This window comes from Cannabis sativa, chromosome 6 (genome assembly GCF_029168945.1).
Source record: "Cannabis sativa cultivar Pink pepper isolate KNU-18-1 chromosome 6, ASM2916894v1, whole genome shotgun sequence".
Taxonomy (NCBI): Eukaryota; Viridiplantae; Streptophyta; class Magnoliopsida; order Rosales; family Cannabaceae; genus Cannabis; species Cannabis sativa.
Genome location: NC_083606.1, coordinates 41,541,680 through 41,550,294, shown reverse-complemented (window position 1 = coordinate 41,550,294; position 8,615 = coordinate 41,541,680). Strand labels below are relative to the sequence as shown.

Below are 8,615 nucleotides of genomic sequence, written 5' to 3'. Positions count from 1 at the left end.
TTGGAATTTGGCTCTGATACCACTTGTAAGGACCGTCAGACACCATCTATTTCTCTATTGGTATGATATTGTCCGCTTTGGTCCTAAGCCTTCACGTATTTGTTTTTGGGCACCTTCCCAAAAGGCCTCATTCTAATAGAGATAGTGTTCATCCTTATATACCCAAGATCCTCTAGCCAATGTGGGACTTTGGTTGTACACCCAACATATATATATATAATATTTCATAACACTCTCCTTCATTAAAAATCTTGCCAAAAAAGATAATAAGACAAAAACCTAACCAAGAAAAAAAGAGTGCAGTATAAATAAACTCCCCCTTATTTAGACATTCGTGGAGATCTTTAAATCGATGAATTTTGATCTTATATGTCTTCTTCTCAAATGTTGATGCTGGTAATAAATTTATGAATAAGTATGCATGATTGACACTTGATTGAATATGTTGGATACCAATATAGAGTCATTCTCCTTAAGATCATGAGTTAAGAAGAATTTGGTGACAATGCCTTTGGCTATATCTTCTTCACTATAACTTTAGTTGAGCAATGCATTTCGTGTTATCTTCATAGACAATTGCTAATGTTGATATTGCGTTACAGAATGCAATTCATATATTTCCCGAATATGCTATGTTAATGATGTCACTCTCACACATTTTCTACTTGCTTCATAAAGTGCATGTTAGCATAATTTAAAGTTACCTCGTTGAAAACCTTGTTAGGAAAACCCAGTTGAACAAAACCTGAGCTAAAGAAAAAAAGAGTGCAATATATGTATTTTATATTTGTTGACTTCGCTTTTAGCCAACGACAATGAGTCTTTTTGATAAGCGATAAACGATATGTCGTAATAAGAATACGTAATAAAGCAAATAGTAATAATAAGAAGACACATAAATTTTATAGAGGTTCAGCCCGAGCAGTTCGGTAATAGCCTAATCCTCGTTAGTTGTATTGACTTAAGAATAAGGAAGAAGATTCCTTTTCTTATAGCTCTTACAATAATATCTCTGAATATATAATTCTTAGATAGCCTTAGCTTATAGCATTTCAGCGTATGATCTCTGTTTTACAGTTTTTGATCGATCCCCCTTGCCCAGTGAACATTCCTCACTATTTATAGGGCAAGAAACTTGAGGAAGAAGAGTTTCCTCTCTCGTTACAAAATGCATAATTACAAAGATCGTGTGATCATTGCTAAATGCTAGGATCGTGGGATTGAGGCCGTATACACCGATAGTGGAATCGTGTGTATGTCACATCCACGCAAGTTTATCCCTGAGTTATAGGGATTGAGCTAGTGACTCACGAAGTGCTTGGTTGAATTCGCTAAGTGTTGCTCATTCTGCACGGCTCATTGAGTATTCCATTATGGACATGCTAGCGAGGCATCCTGCTCGGCATGTTGATTCGACCAGGTGCTCTAAGTAGATGCCACGTGTCACCATTCTTGTGATGCCACGTTAGAGTGCCAATTTTGGGATAACAATATTTATAACTATTTACAAGTTGTCTCGTTAAAAACTTTGTCAGGAAAACCTAGTGGGACAAAACCTGAGGTAAGGGATATGATCTATAACTATTTTTGTGATAATATATCTCATAAGATTATTGTTATCACTTTTAAAATATCACTGTATATTTGTTGGGTTTTGTGCCCTAAATAAAACTCATTTCAATATAATCACATTTATTAATAAAGATTAGAAATAACATTTTATGTTGCATGGTTCACATGATTTATTTCATGATTATATGTATATAATGTATGAATTCTTTTTAAGTCCAGAACATATGAATTTGTTAAAGATTATAGTGTTGTCAGCACAGTGGAATATAATCTTAATTATATGTTCAAAAGTTTATTCCCTGATTTGTTAGAACACTTTTAGACTGACATGGTATAATCAGCGATAGGTATTCTTACACCTTGGAAAAGTGTTATGTCCTTTCCAGGACATTGGCAAAGTTTACCAGTATCGGATGTATGGAGTATACATCGGAAGGGACCGATATTGAACTTTGATTAGATATATTAAAACTTACCGTAATATCTATTCAATTCAATATCACCTGTTGATCCTAGATCAAATGACCTTAATCCTGATATGGGTAGGTTCGATCTCAAGAGTACTATACATGTTCTTTGATTTGTTAGTTAAGCCTACGTTTGGGTCAGGGTGATACGTACATTTTGGGAACATGATAGTATAATTGAGTGGGAGCGCTACCATAAATATAGAATCTATAACTTCTATAGGAACTTTGAAGTGAAACGATGATATCCTTCGAGCTTGGCTAAACAGAAATAAATGGTGGAGATCTCATTTCACTTTGCTGAAATATCATTTATACGGAGCTAAGTGTTTTAAGGATAAAATACATTGAAGGTGTAGCGGTAACAGTAGTGCCTTTTCAATGTAGTGTTGGGTTTTATGCCCTAAATAAAACTCATTTCAATATAATCAGATTTACTTATTAATATAGATCAGAAATAACATTTAATGTTGCATGGTTCACATGATTTATTTCATGATTATATGTACATAATGTATGAATTCTATTTAAGTCCAGAACCTATCAATTTGTTAATGATTGTAGTGTTGTCAACACAGTGGAATATAATCTTAATTATATGTTCGAAAGTTTATTCCTTGATTTGTCAGAACACTGGATTTAGACTGACATGGTATAATCAACGATAGGTATTCTTACACCTTGGATAAGTGTGATGTCTTTTCCAGGACATTGGCAAAGTTTACCAGCATCGGATGTATGGAGTATACATCGGAAGGGACCGATATTGAACTTTGATTAGATTTGTTAAAATTTACCGTAATATCTATTCAATTCAATATCACTTGTTGATCCTAGATCAAATGATCTTAATCCTGATATGTTTAGGTTCGATCTCAAGAGTATTATACATGTTCTTTCATTTGTTAGTTAAGTCTACTTTTAGGTCAGGATGATACGTACATTTTGGGAACATGATAGTATAATTGAGTGGGAGCGCTAACATAAATATGGAATCTATAACGTCTATAGGGATTTAGAAGTGAAATGATGATATCCTTCGAGCTTGGCTAAACAGAGATAAATGGTTGAGATCTCATTTCACTCCGCTGAAATATCATTTATACGGAGCTAAGTGTTTTAAGGATAAAATACATTGAAGGTGTAACGGTAACTTAGTGCCTTTTCAATGTAGATCATCTATTAGAGGGTCATTGATCACATTAGGGTTATAACAATGGATAACTAATGACGTGTGTATATCGTGGAACATATAGAGCGTTCTATATGCTGAGAGTGCAATTCTAAGTTCTATGCGTGGATTCAACGAAGAATTAATAAGTCAGTGAATTTAAGATATAAATTCTTGATCTACTTATTGGAAGCTCGGATATATAGACGCATGGTCCCCATACTAGTTGAGACCATACTGCTTGTAAGACTCAGTTAATTGATTTTGATTAATCAATTATAATTCTAAAGTTAGACTATGTCTACTTTGTGAATTTTCACTAAGCAAGGGCGAAATTGTAAAGAAAAGAGATTCTAGGTTTATTTATTAACTAAGAGACTTTATATGTCTAATTAATAAATATATTAAATGACAATATTATTTAATAATTAATTTTTAGTTATTAAATAATTAGAATTGGCATTTAAATGGTTGAATTTGAAAATTGGTGTTTTTGAGAAAATCAGATGCAGGAATGATAAAACAGCAAAATTGCATAAGTGAGGCCCATTATCCAAGCCCATGGCCGGCCACACTTTATGGGTTTTATCATTTATTTTTTCATTATCTTTATGCTAAATAATTCTAACCTAAACCTAGGTGGTTACCTATAAATAGATAGTGATGGCTCTCATTCACACTTGAATTTCTGTCAGATGAAAACTGAGCCTCTATCTTTTCTCTATAGGCCGAACCTCTTCCCTCTTCTTTTCTTCTCTAAATTTCGAATTCCTTGAGTGAATGAGTGAGTGCCCACACACATCAAGTGGTATCTCAATCATAGTGTGTAAGACTGTGGAAAATCAACCAACAAGAAGGAGATTCAGCATGAAAGGAAGGAGAGAAAGAGATCCAGGTTCAGATATTGATAATGCTCTGCTACAGAAAGGAATCAAGGGCTAAATATCTGAACGGAAGGAGTCATTATATTCCGCTGCACCCAATGTAAGGTTTTCTTAAACTTTATATGTGTTTATTTTATTGTTTTAGAATTCATATTAGGATGTTAATGAAACATACTTGTTAGTAAATCTAGATTCTGGTAAAATATTTCCAACAACTGGTATCAGAGCCATGGTAATGATTTACTTTCATGAAATATGAATTAAAACAATGTTATATGTTGATTTGGATGGTTTCATGTGGTTTATGTGCTTATTTGATGATAGTTTAGAAATCGCAATGTATGTTACTGAAATAGTTTTTATTTCGATCTGGGATTATTTTTTCTGGAAAGTAGACGAAAAATTAATAAATTTAGGCTTTTACAGAAAAACCTAATTTGGATTTTTTATGAATTAGTTATGATTTTTTGAAGTTGGACGAAAATATCACGATTTGAATGCACACACGCGCGCGCACGCATTTGGGCTCGCTCGGACAAACACGCTTCAGACAATAGCGTGTCCGAGCATGCTCGGTCAAATGAGGCTGCACCCAGCCTCGTTCCTCGGCCAAGGTTCCCCTTCCACGCGCGCAGGGGTATGCATTGCATACCCCTGTGCCTCAAATCTTGTTTTCGTCATAACTTTTGATTCAAAAATCGTTTTTCATTGAAACAAAAGCCAAATTTTGGTAGAATTTTGTGTAGAATCTGAATTTTCAATCAAAAATCTAATTTTCAGAATAAAATTAATTTTTATTAATTTTTTAATTAATTAAAATTAGTTTCTGATATTAGTAGGCTTTGAATTTTAAAAATTTGATTTCTCACAAAGGAGCCTTATGGTTATTTTTGAAATTTTAGATTATTTTATTTATTTTAATTATAAGATCAGATATTATTTTTAATTAAATTTTAAATGATCTTACTTTGATATTAAAATATTATCTTTTATAAATAATCTTGTTCAAATTTCAAAATTTCCTAACCATATCATATCTTTTTCAAATTTGTTATTTTCAAAATATATTTTATTAATTAAAATTATAAGATTAGGAATATGTTAGGTTTAACATTTTATCTTATTAGACATTTTTTAATAAAATTATATTTTGGAAAAAATAACATGAAGATTTGAAAAATTGGTTAGTTTAGTTTGAATAGATATTTTAGGGTTTCAAACCATAAATTTTTTAAACTTATTATTTTATTATTTTTTTAAAATATTCTAACCATATAAAATATCTTATTTTTCAATTAGTTTATTTATGTAATATTTAAATTTATTAAATTATAAGACTCAGAATATAATAATGAAATATCTAAATTTAAAATTCAAGATATTTTATTATTTATCTTATTAGAAATTTTAAATAAATTTAAATTTTGAATAAACTTGATATTTAAAAATTGGTTAGATATTTTTGATTTTTTGTTAGAATTTAAGAAATTTAGGAGTTTGTTTTATTTTGAATTTTTTCAAATATTCTCTAACCACCTAAATTTGAATTCTAGTTAAGATATTTATTTTAAAATTTAATTTTATTTTAAATTTTAAAATTGAGATATTTTAGCTTACTTTCCAGATATTCCAGATTAGTTATTATTGTTTGTATTGTTTGATTATATTATTATGTATTCAAAATTTCTTTTACAAACCTATTATTTATTTGATCTAAATTGCTATCACTAACTTGTTGACAGATCCAATGATCTGATTTTAATCATAGTTCAATTAACAATAGATCTTATAAATAATTTGTAACTGGTAAATTTTTGCAATTTCTTTCATCTGTGTAAACCTAGTAACATGATAGGGCCCATCCAAATCATTTGACCTGTGTGAGCCTATATGTTTGCTTTTGGGCTTAGATGCATATAGGAAGCCCATTTAAGTTTTACTAAGTAAATGGACTAGGTTGCTAAAATAAATTTTGACATAAGGAAATTTATTTAGGCCCAATTAGATTTAAGCTTATTCAATGAATAACAATTGTTTATTTAAAGGTTAAATTCCTCTCTTTTGGGCCTTGTGTGAGAGTTGGGGGCCAATAGAAGTGGGTACGACATACTGAACCCAGCTCCCCCTCACATGAACTACCCCAATTGTGAAGGCTGTTAGGCTAAAATTAGTCTAAGTTTCAGGTCATATTTTCGGTTAGTTTTCACTCTTTGTTTCTAGTTTTAGGGCTATATTACGCTTGATTCTTTGGTTTCAGGTCCTCGGGCATTTAAAGAAAGTATGTTCAAGAATTGAGGAAAATTTGTGAAAGAATCGAGAAGAAAATCCAAGATTGGTGTCGCTGCCTGTTCCAGTCGCGACGGGGAATTTGCCAGTCGCGGCGGGAACTGGCAGAGAGATTTTCAAGGAGTCAAAGTTTACTCCCGTCGCGACGGGGAACATGCCAGTCGCGACGGGAACTGGCAGAGAGGATCTTGAAGTTTCAAAGTTTAATCCCGTCGCGACGGGAGCTTTGCCAGTCGCGACGGGGACCCCAATGACGGGATTTTGGGGCAGTTTCGTAATTTCACGAATTTTAAAGATGAGAATTGGTTTAAATAGTGAGGGTTCGTGAAAATTAGGGAGGATTCAGAATTAGAACCCTAGAAACAAAGAAGGAGGCTAGAAGAGCGGCTTGTGGCGACCCGAATCAATTGCTTCAACTAGTTCTGTCTCTTCTCTTTAATTTTTCTATGCTATTTTCTGTTTCAATGTTAATTATGGATTTGATTATGGATGTTTTGAACTAAACTCCTATTTAGGGAGAATGATGAATGTTGTTTAAGTTTTTCCTAGTTAATGAATAATTGTCATTCCTCCATCTTGATTGTGAACACTATTCATATTTGTGTTTAATTTCCATGTGCAAGATTGATCACCTTTTACATGTTTTATGATCTCAATTCGAAATCTGAAAACTGAGAATTGAGAATGCTAAAATTGGATAGTCTAGGTTTTGATGTGAAACGAAAGTATTTACATAGCCTTTGTGACATTTAGATTATTGCTTAATGCTGATTTCATGTTAGTTTAATTAAGAGATTAATTAGAGAGCATGAGATTTAGAACCTAGAAGATCTGAAAAGAGCTAGGTTAATTCATAATCTGTCATTCACTTCAAGAGAAGGATATCAATTAGACATTAACATTGGTAACTTAACAACAGGATTCGTCTCCCTATTTTCTTATCTTGATTAATCTTCCTTTGTTATTTTTAATTTTCTGAATTGTCTTATTTAATTCATAAAAAGTATTCTTTTATCAGATAGAATCAATAGTATAATTTAGTAGTAATTAGTCCAATTCCCTGTGGTTCGACCTCACCTGTGTGAGTTTACTACTTGATTGCGTATACTTGCGTAGTGATTATAATTTTCGTAACAAGTTTTTGGCGCCGTTGCCGGGGACTTGTTTAAAGATTAATATTACACAAAATTATACTAACTTCTACTTTGGTATATTTTCTCTTGCTGATTTTCTAACCTTTCTCTTGCAAAAAAAAAAAATAAAAAAAAAGAAAAAAAAGCTGTTCTTATCTATTTCAGGTATTTTGAGTGCATGCACCGCCAAGGGCAAGCAATTATACTACCCATCGACCCTGAAATTGAGAAAACTTGTAGGAGAAACCGAAGGAACAAGAGGCAAGAAGGAGTTTCATCAACTGCTGAAACAACAGAAATCATGGCTGCTAATGTGAATGCGAATACTGTAAATAACGACAATAATGGTGGTGTCGTGGAAGACCAAGCTAATGGTCGTAGCTTGAGAGATTACATTCTCCCTACTCTGACGGGAGTGTAGTCATGTATCAGGCCACCGGCAGTGGATGCAAATAACTTTGAGATCAAACCTGCCATACTTCAAATGGTGCAGTCTTCAGTTCAGTTTGGTGGCCTCCCTTCTGAAGATCCTAATCTGCATCTCTCGAACTTCATGGAACTTTGTGAGACTTTTAAAGTCAATGGAGTTAGTGATAATGCCATTCGTTTGAGACTGTTTCCATTCTCACTTAGAGAAAGAGCCAAGAGCTGGTTAATCTCCTTGCCACCAAATTCCATAGCAACATGGACAGACTTAGCAACTAAATTTCTGTCTAAGTTCTTTCCCCCAGCAAAGTCTGCTAAGCTGCGAGGAGAGATCAACAATTTCTGTCAACAAGAGAATGAGTCTCTCTATGAGTCTTGGGAGAGGTTCAAGGACTTAATCAGAAAGTGTCCTCATCATGGTATTGAGAAATGGATGCTGGTTCATAATTTTTATAACGGGTTGGTTGGTAACACTAGAACCCTGATAGATGCAGCAGTTGGCGGAGCCTTTATGAGAAAGAGTGCTAATAAGGCTTATGATCTATTGGAGGAGATGGCTCTAAACAATCAGCAGTGGCCAACTGAAAGGAGTCAAACTAAGAAGGTAGCTGGTGTGCTAGAGGTGGATGCAATTACCAAGCTGACAGCTCAGGTTGAGGCCCTAACAAAGCTGATC

General features: G+C 33.1%; 1 non-coding gene across 1 annotated transcript; it reads right to left on the bottom strand.

The window, feature by feature from the left end:
* Nucleotides 1-8,255: 8,255 nt before the first annotated feature.
* Nucleotides 8,256-8,362, bottom strand: LOC115696109 (small nucleolar RNA R71). Its single transcript, XR_004007705.2, has one exon. It is a non-coding gene; the product is annotated as a small nucleolar RNA R71 (small nucleolar RNA).
* Nucleotides 8,363-8,615: the final 253 nt, after the last annotated feature.